Source organism: Leuciscus leuciscus (genome assembly GCF_965113295.1).
Source record: "Leuciscus leuciscus genome assembly, chromosome: 3".
NCBI classification, from domain to species: domain Eukaryota; kingdom Metazoa; phylum Chordata; class Actinopteri; order Cypriniformes; family Leuciscidae; genus Leuciscus; species Leuciscus leuciscus.
In genome coordinates, this window is record NC_138727.1 from 56582555 (window position 1) to 56596928 (window position 14374).

Consider the following 14374-nt stretch of genomic DNA (forward strand, 5'->3'; position numbering starts at 1 on the left):
GGACATGACCATTAGCATCTCTCTCAAAAAAATGACCAAAGAGTTTCAATATTTTTCTTATTTAAAACTTGACTCTTCTGTAGTTACATTGTGTACTAAGACCGACGGAAAATGAAAAGTTGCGATTTTCTAAGCTGATATGGCTAGGAACTATACTCTCATTCCTGCGTAATAATCAAGAAACTTTGCTGCCGTACCATGAGTCCAGCAGGCGTAATGATATGACGCAGCGCCTGAAAATTACACCAATGTAATCGTGTAGTTCCTCATTTTAACCTAAGGACGGTTGTCTCATGTATCTCATTATTTATGTGCATAATTATGTGATAGTTGTTTATGTATAATGTGTTAATGATTCAGGATGAAATTAGTCAATTAAATCAGGCTGATGTCTTCAACTACACCATTGGCTGTTGAAGTTTAATAAAAATATTTTTAAGTGCAAGGGATATATATACAAACATTATCCAGGCAAGAGTGTGCACGAGGACGACAAAATATCTTCAAGTAAGAGCTCGGACATGAAATTAAAATTAAACTCATCTAGCATCGTGAAGTAATTCAAATTAATCTGGGCTCCAGCCAAAAAAAGTTAAAAAAAAAAATATATATATATATATATATATAAAAAAATTATGTGTATAAGTTCTGCATTTTAGTAAGTTAATCATAATGAGATACACAAATTAAGGATGTCCAGTAGGGGCAACAGACAAAAAGAGGAAAAAGAGTTTCCTCTTTCTGAATGAAAAACAGGTTTTTCCACCTCTGGTCATTAATAAACAGTGTTAACCACACAAAGTCCTTCACTGAAAAGCTAAAGTGCTTGTGTTAGTACAGTACAGTCATTCGGTTGCTGTTGATCTGATGAGCTTCAACACGGTAAGACAAACACACTCTTACTTAAATGAAACGGAAAATTATTTCTATAGATGAAGCTCATATAACACATGATTCCTGACATGAGGAATATCTTCTGTTCATCTAATGATCAGTTCATTTACACACACTGATGTTGTGCATTAATAATCTTCAGATGTGCAAAGATCTTATTAACACTAAGAGCTGTTTAGGGTGATGAACATGCACTGTTTATGAGCATATAAGTGATGTTTAATGCTGTATTATAGATATATGTTATGCTGATGTGGGTCAGAATGGCTCCTCCTCTTCCTCTGATCTTCTTTCTGCTCATGATTCACGGTGAGTCTCTCTTACATTCACACATTAGAAACACTGATTTAATTTTTTTTAAAGACCCTAGTTATTAATGAGCAGCTTTGGTGATTTTTTCTCCCCTTTTGGTTGGGTTGTGTAGCACCAGATCATCAATTTTAGATTTTAACTCTTTCCCTTCCGGCGGTTTTTGTAAGTTGCCAGTCACCGCCAGCGTTGTGGATATTTATTTATTTATTTTTATTTAAGCCCCACAAAATATTTTGTTCATAAAAAAGAGTGACATTTTTAACAAAAAGCTGACAAAATCATGTTTTTCCCTCCAAAGACTACAACGTGCATAAGTAATAATTTCATCGCTTATTTCGCGGTTTTTTCCTGTACTCTTTACCCTCTCTTTATTTCTTTACCCCCACTGTATAACAGTGAAAACACGGAAAGCCAGAAAATTCTGTCAATAGTGGGGAAAGAGTTAAAAAGATTAGCCTGTATTTTTTTATGTCATGAGCCACCATTTTCATGTAATAAAAGCTTTCACATGCTTTCATTGGTAGTTGTAACTGATAAAACAAAATTTTCATCGTGATGAATTCTGTGTTTCAGGGGTTTCTAGTGATGATTGGGGTGTGAGTTACAGTCCTTCACACATCTGTGCACTAAAGGACTCAACAGTGATAATGAACTGCACTTATACATACCCTACTGGATATCAGATCATGAACGTGTTCTGGACCGAGTCATTAAAGGGTGATGAGTCTCCAGATCTGTCTAAGGATCCTGAATACAGTCAGAGGCTTCAGTATCTGGGAGATAAACAGCAGAACTGCACCGTCAGACTGAGTCATGTGACACTGAAGGATTCACACATGTACTATTTCAGATTCATCACTGATAAACCTGGTGGAAAATGGACTGGTGCGGCAGGAGTGACTCTTACTGTCACAGGTGACTTTGATGAGGTTTATCTCTTCTTCTGTGCATTATGTTGAATAATAATCAGTGTATGACAGCAGCACTAGATATAATGTGTGTGTTGTGTTCAGATCTTCAGGTGGAGTCTCCTGAGAGAGTGACAGAGGGAGATTCAGTCAATCTGAGATGTAAAAGCAGCTGCGCTCTGACTGACAGAGCAACATTCATCTGGTACAGAAACTCACAGAAGATATTAACTGAGAATAAATACAGTAACAAACTCTCCCTCAATCCAGTCAGAAGAGAGGATTCAGGCAGATATAGCTGTGCTGTAGACATACACACTCACATCTCTCCTACTGTTCAGCTCAATGTCACGTGTGAGTATAAATTATTTGTTTAATTTTTTTTGAAATGCTAAAAAACACAGATCAGGTCCGGACTTTGGCAAATGTTCTGGCAAGATTCTCTTTTTCCAGTAACATTAATAGAGTGTCTCTTCAACGGTAGTTGGTCTTTAATAATGTTCTCAATATTGTAGCAATTTTTTTTTAAATGCCCTCATAATGTTAGCAGAAAACATTCTTCTTCGAATGTCCTTTAAATAACAAGGGTCACTAACTTTCTGGCTAAAGCCCGGGACACACTGCACAATTTTCCGCTTTCCCAGACGAAAGATTGCCATCGTGAAACAATCGTGGTGATTTCTGTGGTCGTTGCTCCTAATCGCTGGTTCTTCGTCGTACAGTGAGAGAGGTTCAAAGACGGCCACTGTCACAATCTTGTGACCAAAGAAAGCCTACGAAAGTTTTCGGACAGTGTCAGATATTCAGCATGATCATCTCACAGTGTGTTTGCTGCTACGACCTACATCTACTGACCACCGATAAAAATAAAGATTAATGGTCTGGCGTCGACTAATAAAAATCGTAGCAAGCATGCATTTGAAAATCTCACTGCACGCGATTGGATAACACTACGACCAATCACAACAATAAGCCCCATACGATTAGCTACCAGCGGAGCTAACTGGTAGATTAGACTCGTATGCGGTCAGCAAAACGGCAAAAACGTCCTTCTTGCAAAGGAACGATTCTTGCACCGTCTTCGGTTCCTCTTTTAGGTAAAAAGCCAAGTCTAACTTGTTCATTGTAGCGGCCAAAAGCCGTTTCAAACAACTGGTGTTCATCCATAGCCATCTTGCAATGTTTATTAATGACTTTGACGTCACAGCGCTGTCGTCATCTCGCCTCTGGCCCGCCTATATCAGATAACCCGATGTGATTGGTGCAGCTCGGATACAAGGGCATATTTAATGAGTATCATTTCTTGACGCCTGAGAAAACTCGCTGAGCAAATTCAATTTGTGCTCTCGCAAGAACTCTGGATTACCAGGGTAAAAAAACGTGCAGGCTGCACCGGGTTTTAAACAATGGCTTAAGGTTGACGATATACAGCAAAATCCCCTGTGTTTCATAAACAGTGCTCAGTGTGAGCATTAGGGCGACACATGCTGTTAATGATTAAAATCACTGAAGGAAAGAGGAACAAACATTTGAAGTGATCAGTGTTTCCTGTAGTTGGGCTCTTGATCATTGTATTAGTTTTTCTCTTGCTGCTTTAACAGTGTGTTTAGAAAATACTTTCAGATCAGATTATGTTAAATACAGATATTTAAGGTTACATCATCATGAAGTGGCTTAACTTCCCTTATTGTATCTGAATTTTAATCATTGATCAGAACTGTGTATTATCCTTCATACATTTAAATAATCAGCATATGAAATTTAAGAATGGTAAGATGATTCATGCCACAGTGCACAGAACTCATGTATGGCTCCCAGCATGCATTGCGGCATGAAATAAATTATGCAACTGAATTATTTTATTTGTTGATTGTCACCATTGTTGATGTTTGCATGATGAGTGTTGTTGTGTGTGTCTGAAAGCCCGGAAAATTCTTGCATTTAAATGTTTTAGCACTTGAAATGATCTTTGTTCACATCATTGTGTTTATCTATTGTAGTTCTCAATATAGCATTTTTTAAACTTGTTTAAAAAAGTACAGATTTAAATCAGATTTCATCAATCAACGATAAATCATAAATAATCTCCTTCAATTGATCTTTTTTCTTTACAACATAAAAGTGTTTTAGGTAAATCTCAAGTGCAGTTGCTGAAATAGAACTAAATCAACAGAAGTCAAGAGCAAGAGCCCCACTAAACCAAACACCGATCACCATAATGGGGACTTCAAACTATTATTTTAAATAAAACATGTTGTTGTGTTGTTCAGGTGTGTTTGATTGCAGTTGGAGACTGCTGCTATATAACTTAAATATATGTAACTTTAGCATATTTGTTAGCACACGCGCCTATCGCTGACGCTGGATCAACAGTGCGAGTAGAACCAGTCACACAATACATGCTGAATTAGAATCTTGAATCTTGTAGATCTTGAATCCTGTGATCTCCGTCAGTCCATCTGCTGAAATAATGAGTCGTGATGTCAAATTTACTTTGATTGTTAGTGTTTTTGTATATTTCTGTTAGATCCTCCAAAGAACGTCTCAGTGTAATAGTGGAGGGAGATTCAGTGACTCTGAACTGCATCAGTGACTCAAACCCTCCTGCTCTGAACTTCAGCTGGTTTAAAGGAGGAACGATTGTAGGATCTGGAAGAATCTACAACATCTCAAAGATCAGCTCTAATGATAGTGGAGAATACAAGTGCAAGTCCATCAATGAACATGGAGGGAAATATTCTGATAATGTGACTTTAAACGTCATGTGTGAGTTAATGATCACCTGCACATTGTTCAAAAACTTCAAATTCATATTTTTCTTATATTTGTTGTGAATTTTCATTTTTGTCCTGTTTTAGACCCACCGAGGAACGTCTCAGTGTCCATCAGTGGATCTGGTGTAATAGTGGAGGGAGATTCAGTGACTCTGAACTGCATCAGTGACTCAAACCCTCCTGCAGAAATCAGCTGGATTAAAGGAGGAACGATTGTAGGATCTGGAAGAATCTACAACATCTCAAAGATCAGCTCTGATGACAGTGGAGAATACAAGTGCAAGTCCATCAATAGACATGGAGGGAAATACTCTCGTAATGTGACTTTAAATGTCATGTGTGAGTTAATGATCACCTGCACATTGTTTAAATTTTCTAAATTCATAATTTTCTAATATTCATTGAACTTTAATTTTTGTCTGTTTTAGACCCACCCAGGAATGTCTCAGTGTTGATAAGTGGATCTGGTGTAATAGTGGAGGGAGATTCAGTGACTCTGAACTGCATCAGTGACTCAAACCCTCCTGCTCTGAACTTCAGCTGGTTTAAAGGAGGAACGATTGTAGGATCTGGAAGAATCTACAACATCTCAAAGATCAGCTCTGATGACAGTGGAGAATACAAGTGCAAGAGCATCAATAAACACGGAGGGAAATACTCTCATAATGTGACTTTAAACGTCATGTGTGAGTTAATGATCACCTACATATTGTTAAAAAACTTCAAATTCATAATTTTCTAGTATTTGTTGTGAATTTTCATTTTTGTCTTTAGATCCACCCAGGAACGTCTCAGTGTTGATAAGTGGATCTGGTGTAATAGTGGAGGGAGATTCAGTGACTCTGAACTGCATCAGTGACTCAAACCCTCCTGCTCTGAACTTCAGCTGGTTTAAGGAGAATGAAACCTCAGCTGTTGGATCTGGACAGAGTTTCAGTGCACTACAGAGTGGACGCTTCTACTGTCAGGCTCACAATCAACATGGATCCCAGAGATCAGACGCTGTAACTGTCACAGGTGAAGCTTTTATTAACACACTCCTGTATCTTCACATCATTCATCAGTTTGGAGAGTTAATCATGATGATCTTCCTCTTTCAGTTCATCATGTTGCTGGTGGGAATGTGATTGTGATCACAGCGGCATTTGGAGGATTATTCTTCATCATCATCTTCATCCTGTTCATTATGTGAGTTCAATAAAAAACGTCAGTGATTGTATAAGTTCACTTTTGGTCTGATGTAGAAGAAAATGGCTAATATGTGTTCGATTATCTTAGTAATCAAGTAAAACAGTGTTCATATTTTCTCTTAATTTAATACATTCGTCCACATGCTGTTAATGTCTGTGATTATAACAGGAAGAAACAAAGGAATGTTAAAGCTGAAGATCTCACAGTGAAAGAGGTAAATCATCCAAACACAACACGACTTTACAGAAGCAGAAAATCAGTCGATCAGCCGTTATCTGTGTCTCAGACTGTTACTGTACAAACTGATGTGAAACTAACATTATCAAAGTCTTTATCAACACAATCCAATAAACTTCCATAAACTGATATTTTCCTCTTATTAGACCAATGCATATCAAACTCTATGTGAAGCGTCCTAATGTGGTGTGACTCATGAAGAAAAAAAAAACTTATTTTTCCATGGTTTAATTCAAATTTTCTATATTGTGATGCGATCTGGGAAAACCCGTCGGATGTCGCGCTGGGCCGTTTTCGGTAAATTCCAAAATAGTTTGAATGTCAGTTTTTTGGCAAAAAATTTTTTTTCATTAAATTATTATTATCTTTTCTCTTATCTCTGAAAATATCTTAGCAAAATTCCCTTGTTTAGTGCAGCATTTTCTCTAACGCCCGGCAAAGGTGAAAAAAACAAAACAACCGCCGTATATCCCATACACCTGTCCATCTCTTAACACTACAAAGATAGTTTACCTATAAAATAAACCACATAACATGTACAGTGATTGGCCCTCATTTATCATTCTTGCGTAGAAACGGGCGTATATGTTGGCGTAAGATTATGCTTACACTCCTCTCACCGCCTGATTTATGAAGCTGTGCGTACCTTTGAAATCCAGGTGTACACAGTAAATTCCACAGTGTTAAATCAACACTGCTCAGAGCAAATATGGTCCCACTCTACAGAGTGTTAAAGTAACACCAAAGCGGTGTTAAAGTTAATGAGATAATTAAGTGATTAATTTAGTGATGATTGAGCATTATTGAAGACACCTGATGTTAACAAGCAGAATCACTGAAGGAGAAAATCATAAATTGTAAGTTACCATTATGGTGATGGGTGTTTGCTTTAGTTGGGCTCTTGACCCTTATATGTTTACTTTAAATTTTACTGTTGTTTGTCTGCTGTTATTGATGTATAACAGTCAAATGAACAAAGTAAAAGTGTGATCTGATAGTGTTGGTTATGTTTTGACATAATCATGCTGTGATCTGAAAAATGAAACTTATTGAGATAGTTTGGTTTATCTTGTTACCAGCAGCTTTGTGATTTTAACAGCATATGATTATCAATACTTTATTTATAATCCAAAATATTTCATAAACATTGTTCTGATCAAAACACTTTCAAATTAATTTATTTAGAAACACAGACATCAATAATCAGCCTGTGAATCTCAACAATGGTGACAATAATAAAGCATGTTGCAGTGGCTGCCACCAATCACAACTCATTAATGGCTCCCATCATGCATTGCGGTATGAATAAATTATGATCTGAATTGTCTATTTAATTTACTTTCCCTAATTGAATATTCTGCTCGTCACCATTGTTGAGATGCATAGACTGAATCTTGACGTCTGTGTGTGCCTAAAGGAAAGATTTTTTTGTTTTAAACAACTTTTAAGAAATCCTTTATATTATATAAAAAATTCTGGATAATTATGCAGATTCACAGTTATTTTATAACCAACAACATAAATCGAAGTCAGAAATAAGGATCATAATGAGTTCAGTGATCAAGTTCAAATGATGAATTTCATAATATAACCAACACCATCAGATCACTTTTTTTTTCTTTGTTCATCTGGCAGTTATAACTCAGATACAACAGCCAAACTAACTCTAAAGTAAACATATAAGGGTCAAGAGCCCAACTAAAGCAAACACCCATCACCATAACGGTGGCTTACAATTTGTGCTTTTCTCCTTCAGTGATTCTGCTTGTTAACTGCAGGTGTCTTCAATAATGTTCAATCATCACTAAATTAATCACTTAATTATCTCATTAACTTTAACACCGCTTTAGTGTTACTTTAACACTCTGTAGAGTGGGACCATATTTGCTCTGAGCAGTGTTGATTTAACACTGTGGAATTTACTGTGTACGCAACACCTGCCCTTGATAAATGCCGCGGCTTAGAATAACACGCCCCTATATATTCAAGTCTCTGCTTCCCCCACACCCTCATTTTACGCCATGGACACACGGAAGACGGCAAAGAAGAGAAACTTGGATGAGCAAATGACCTATCACAATGCATTATTTTACAGCACGTGTTTTGAAACAATTAGCATTTAATTTCGTATCACGTCACATGTATTGGGGTGTACAATAGTGATGATGATGTGATGTGGAGTACCATTCATTCACATTAATAATTGCATGACAATTTGTAATATTCTTATTATTCTTATTATGATTTTTATTATTAATGACGCTTATTGTTATTTAGAAGAAGAATGTCGTTATTATTATTATTATTATTATTATTTAAAAGAAGAATGTCATTTTTATTATTTTGTCAGTCTGAATTATTTTTTGGTCATTGAAAGCCTTTCATTACTGAACCCAGTCCGTGCGCACCTGCCGGGCCTAAAGGCCTATTTATACTTCTGCGTCGAACTGCCTCCGTAGCTACGTTGTAGGCTGTGTGTAGTGCGCGTACCCTTCGGCGTACCCTGACGTGCACCTCTCCAAAAATGTAACAATGCGTCAATTCTACGCGGACGCAAGCGCTGTGATTGGTCTGCCAGAACCCCTCCCTCGGGGTTTCACATGCTCCCTAGGTGCGCGTCAACGCGGACAACAACGCAGAAGTATAAATTAAAACCAACACGTTGCCTACGGCGTATAGGCTCCGGCGTAGGTCCGACGTATAATGAGGCCTTAACCCTGGCCTAACCATCGTTTCAAAGAATAGTAGGCTACGACGGCGAGCCCGTCGAGTATAGAGTCTGCGGAGACTCGCGCTGCGGAGCCAGGCGAACGTATAAACAAGGCTTGAAACGTCAGGTAAAGTGCACAGGCTCGCAACTGAAGGAATACATATGCCTACAAATCAAATGCTTTGGTAAAGTCATACAAATTAAATATTGAAGTCCATGTTGCACAAAAATAAACACTGAAGTTTATAATTACTATATTGTTTTGTTTTTTTACAGTGGGTCATAATATATCATATCTTTTAGTTTGTCAGTGCGTTTTGTGGTGTTAGGAATTGTTTTTCTGCGCATTTCCGCACTAACTCAAAACGTGCGTACACCACCTCCTGAGCTGGCGTAGGATTTGAGCGTGCCGTACGCCAACGTCCATATTGATAAATCTCAAAGTCACCGTGGTTTTGGGTTTACGCCAGGTATACGCTGGAAATTTGGTGTACGCACTTTTGATAAATGAGGGCCATTGTGTATTAGTGAGCATTTCGCGCCAATCCTGTGCCAAGCGTCCCGACGGTGACAGTTATTAAACCTGTTTTTCTCAAAATTCCGTTCCAGAAAATCATAGCGATCGGCCGACTTCAGATCAACATAACTTTTGCTACCAACAAGCTATGATAAAAATAAAAACAGATTTGGAAAGGGCTTGATACCAGCTTCCATATGATATCAAAACCTGTAATAGGTAAAATTTCACCATGTGGTGGGTTTTCCCAGATCGCATCACAATATATGCTATATATTATGATGAAGATTATTTGTCTAATCATTTGATAATCATTATCATTTACATCAGCACAGCAGTGTATGTCACATCAAATTCTTATTCTTTCATTTTCTTCTGCTGGACAATTATATGTCTGTATTTTAGTATTTTACATCACTACATTGATGTGATTTGATCTGATCTGGCACTTGATCTGAAAAGTTTGAAACTGCTCTAGACTGAGAATCTATACTTCAGATCAAACTGATTTACATGTCTTAATAATAATTACAAATGTTCTTGTATTTCAGAATGATCTCTATTCTGATGCGTCACGGAGAGTTTCAGTCCATGATAAGCCTCTTTCTGATCCAGATTTAGCCAATGGCGCTCTGTATGCCAGTGTGAAACCCAAAAAAATAAGAGGAAAAACTGCTGAATCCAGAGATACTGAGGAGATCCAGTACGCAACCGTCCAACATCACAAAAAGACAGAGATGAAGAGAGCAGAGGAGAATGAATGTCAATATGACGATATAAGAGTTCATCAGCCTGATGCTGCAGTGAGGTGAGAAAAAACAACTTAACCAGTACCAACTTAACTAGCACCAGCTTAACCAGCACCAACTTAACCAGCACCAGCTTAACCAGCACCAACTTAACCAGCACCAATTTATCCAGCACCAACTTAACCAGTACCAGCTTAACCAACTTAAACATCACCAACTTAAATAGCACTATCTTAACAGCACCAACTGAAACACCACCAACTTAACCAGCACCAACTTAGACAAAACTATTGTAGGAAACTTTTCCTTCGTCAAAGCAGAGACCAGGAGACGTTGGGATCGCGTTCAAACAGAAGTTATTCTTTTATTGAGAACTCTCTGTGCGTATCTGCAGGTCGTCCAACAGTCTAATCCAAACATTATATCTTGTAGTTTATATACCTTCCAAGGGGGAGGGACTTTTGGAGGTGGAGACACATTCAAACAAAGCATGCAAATGTAGGGATGATTTGATTCTATCAAGCGAAAACCGGTTAGGCAGGTTATCTGGCCCAATCAAGAGAAACAGACCCAATCAGCATAATCCCATCAGTCTGAGTGGAACTGGGACTCCAAGAGCCATTAAAGACAAAGGTGAGAGTCTGACTCATTTAACTTACAATGGAAAAACAGGTCTGGCAGGAATCTCTTGCTAGAAACTCAATAATCATCATTTATACCTCAAATGCTAAAATCAGTATTCTTCAACGTGATGTTTATGTAAGGAAGCATATCTGAAATAGATTCTTAAATTAGTTATTCCACACTATCTTAACCAGCACCAGCTTAAACACCACCAACTTAACCAGCTTAACCATCACCAACTTAACCAGCACTATCTTAACCAGCAACATTTTAACCAGCACCATCTTAACCATCACCAACTTAACCAGCACTATCTTAACCAGCACCAACTTAACCAACACTAACCATCACCAACTTAACCAGCACTATCTTAACCAGCACCAACTTAACCAGCACCAGCTTAACCAGTACCAAGTTAACCAGCACCAGCTTAACCAGGTTAACCATCGCCAATTTAACCAGCACTGTCTTAACCAGTACTGTCTTAATAACTTGCACCATCTTAACCAGCACTATCTTAACCAGTACTAGTTTAAACAGTACGAGCTTAATCAACACTGACTTAACCAGCACTATCTTAACCATCACCATCTTAACCAGCGTAGATCATATAATCTGAGCTGTAACATCATTGTTGTCCTGTTTGTTTGTTTTTTAGGCAATCAAATGTACAAACTGTGGAAGAGCCTTCAATAATCTACAGCAGTGTGTAATGAGTAATAGTATATTATGTTGTATTATGTATTAATGTAAGTGTTTTATGGAGAGTTTCCACTTCATGTTTTACTCTGTATGTTCTTAAAGGAGTGGTATAAAGCCCTTTTCACAAGATGTAAAGTATGTCTTTGATGTCCCTATTGTGTATGTGACATTTTAACTCAAAATACCCCACAAATATTTTTATACAGCATGTTAAAATTGTCAATTATTGAGGGTGAGCAAAAGCGCACCGTTTTGTGTCTGTTCCTTTAAATGCAAATGAGCTGCTGCTCCCAGCACAGAGGGCAGAGCTTCAACAGCTTGCACTCACACAGACATGCACTGAAAATTTCTAAAACGTTTAGCCTTTTATGTTCAAACCGGAGTCAGACAATGATGGAGAGACTCAAGAAGAAGTGACAACATGTAGAAGCAACAGGACATTTCTGAATGGTTAGTTGATAAATTTATGTAGCTGATGTGTAGTTATCTTCTAGTCATTGATTTGCATATTCTGTCCTGATAATGTATAAATCATGTTCCAGGGGTGGGGTTTATGTAAATTTTAGGGTTGGTGATGTCAGTAACCTGGGAGGAATGTTGTGTAGTCTCTACCAGCTGTTTGTTGTAGTCCTTAAAAAGTGATTTATTTTAAAGCAAATATCTCCCTTTGCTTTGAACTTTGAGCATTGTAACTTTGCAGATGTTGTTTATACTCAAACAGTAACATTAGACACTAACTAAAGTTAGAAAAGTGAAATCATAATCAACCACCCCTTTAAAATTATTGCTAATGCTTCAATAAACCTGATTAGTCATTTACCTCGTGCAGTTTAATGGTGCGTTCACACCGGACGCGAATAGCGCGTCAGGCGCGAGTGATTTCAATGTTAAGTCAATGCAAAGACGCGCTACGCGCGCTAAAAATTCCTGCGGCGCGAATGAGGCGTAGAGTGCGCCTCATTCTGCGCCTCATTCCGCGCCTCGGCGCGGTAGACGCGAATACGCCTCGTTCGCGCGAATGTCGCGAATTGAGCATCTGGCGCGTTAAGCGCGTTACGCGCGAATGTTTTATGTAGTGCTTTTTGTGCATTCTCGCGTTTGACGCGAATTCGCGTCTGCCGCCCGAGTTGAAAAATCTGAACTTCTGCGTCAATTCGCGCCGCGTTAACCAATCAGGAGCCTGCTTGCTGCTGTCACGTGGTGAAGTGACAGTTTATAATGTTATTTTATGTTTGGCCTCGATAAATTATTTTGTAATATGACTAAAATGCTTCGTGTGCAAAGCAAATCTTTCACATAAAAACTTGATTTCAATATATGAGAGATACTCATTTTGTATTGAATGCTATTTATTCCATATCTATTCTAGATTATATGAAACATTATTATTCTAATGTAAAGGCAACAAACACAATTTAGTGTATAAAAACGTGAAAAACGTGAAAAAAATCACAGGACAGGTTTCACTTTTGGAGGCTGGCTCCATTTATTATCAAAACAAAAATAAATTACAGATTAGGTGGGTGCGGGCGAGGGTGAACCTCGCGCCGGGCTGTACAGCGCGGGCTCGTCAGGCAGCGACCACTCGAGGCCGAGGCCTTATACGGCCTACGCTGTCCTCGTCAGCGTCCTCACCGTTAGGTCCACCAAACCTAGCTCCTGGAGCAAATTGTGAAACTCCTGAAACCCTCCGGAGGGTCTGGTGGACCCGAGTACAGCGACGATGATCCCTACGCCGCTGTTCTGCTCTCCAGAGCATATACGAGCGGTGACTCTCTCGATTAATGCTAATGCTAATGCTCGATAAACATCTGAAAAAGATGGCCGCCAACGGGTTTCGAAACTTTCGCCTCCGGATTTCGCCTCTGACGCGCGTAAATTTCGCTTCAAACTTTTGTTTTTACGCGCGAATTAACACAAAGTGGTCAAGCGTCAAACTAGACGCGGTAGACGCGAATTTGACGCGCTATTCACTTCCGGTGTGAACGCACAGTTAGGCTGTAGTGTCTCAACTGCACTGTTAGACCGTACCGGGTTTTTTTTACAGTAAAATACTGGCAACACTGTTGCCAGTAAAATACTGTTAATTGTACAGTTCTTTACTGTAGTCTAGTTTGTTTCTGTAAAAATGCACTAAATTCTAATTCAAATGAACTAATTACACTTGCAGAAACCGACTGCCTTAAATTGACCAACTGTCATTTTAGTATTAACTAAAATTTATAATGCATTAATAATGTGAGCAAAGTAAAACTGTGAACTTCTTTCATTTGAGACCACTAAAAAGCTATTGTACATAAAAAGATTTCCACTGGACCAGCAACTACACAGTCACCGCCTGTTAAACAAAGCAACATGCAGCATATCATCAATGTTTGTAGATCTTCTCCTGGACTGAAGCACAGGCTCTACTCTTCTGCACAATGGTGACCCAAAAAATTAATTTTACAGTAAACTACTGGCAACAGTGTTGCCAGTATAAACCTGTTTTATAACTTACAGTTTATTACTGTTAAAATACATTTTGTGGGTGTGTCTTTTTATCTTACACTGTTAACCCTTTCAACCCCACAGGAAATCCACACTACAATGAGTAAAAAGTAACATTGAGACAGTGTTGCAGTGAGATAATTAAGTGAATATGTAAGTGATTGTTGAGCATTAGTGATGAACACCTGCTGTTAATAAGCAGAATCACTGAAGAAAAGAGAAACACAAGAACAGAAAATAGAGAAACACAATAACTACGACAGACT

At 38.3% G+C, this 14374-nt stretch overlaps 1 pseudogene across 1 annotated transcript; it reads left to right on the plus strand.

The window, feature by feature from the left end:
* Window positions 1-864: 864 nt before the first annotated feature.
* Window positions 865-11747, plus strand: LOC309493897 (B-cell receptor CD22-like; annotated as a pseudogene). The gene is made up of 13 exons (XR_014211772.1): window positions 865-882; window positions 1131-1203; window positions 1780-2121; window positions 2220-2468; window positions 4642-4880; window positions 4973-5227; window positions 5317-5574; window positions 5663-5905; window positions 5989-6076; window positions 6248-6293; window positions 10095-10351; window positions 11111-11354; window positions 11575-11747. The product of XR_014211772.1 is annotated as a B-cell receptor CD22-like (transcript).
* Window positions 11748-14374: the final 2627 nt, after the last annotated feature.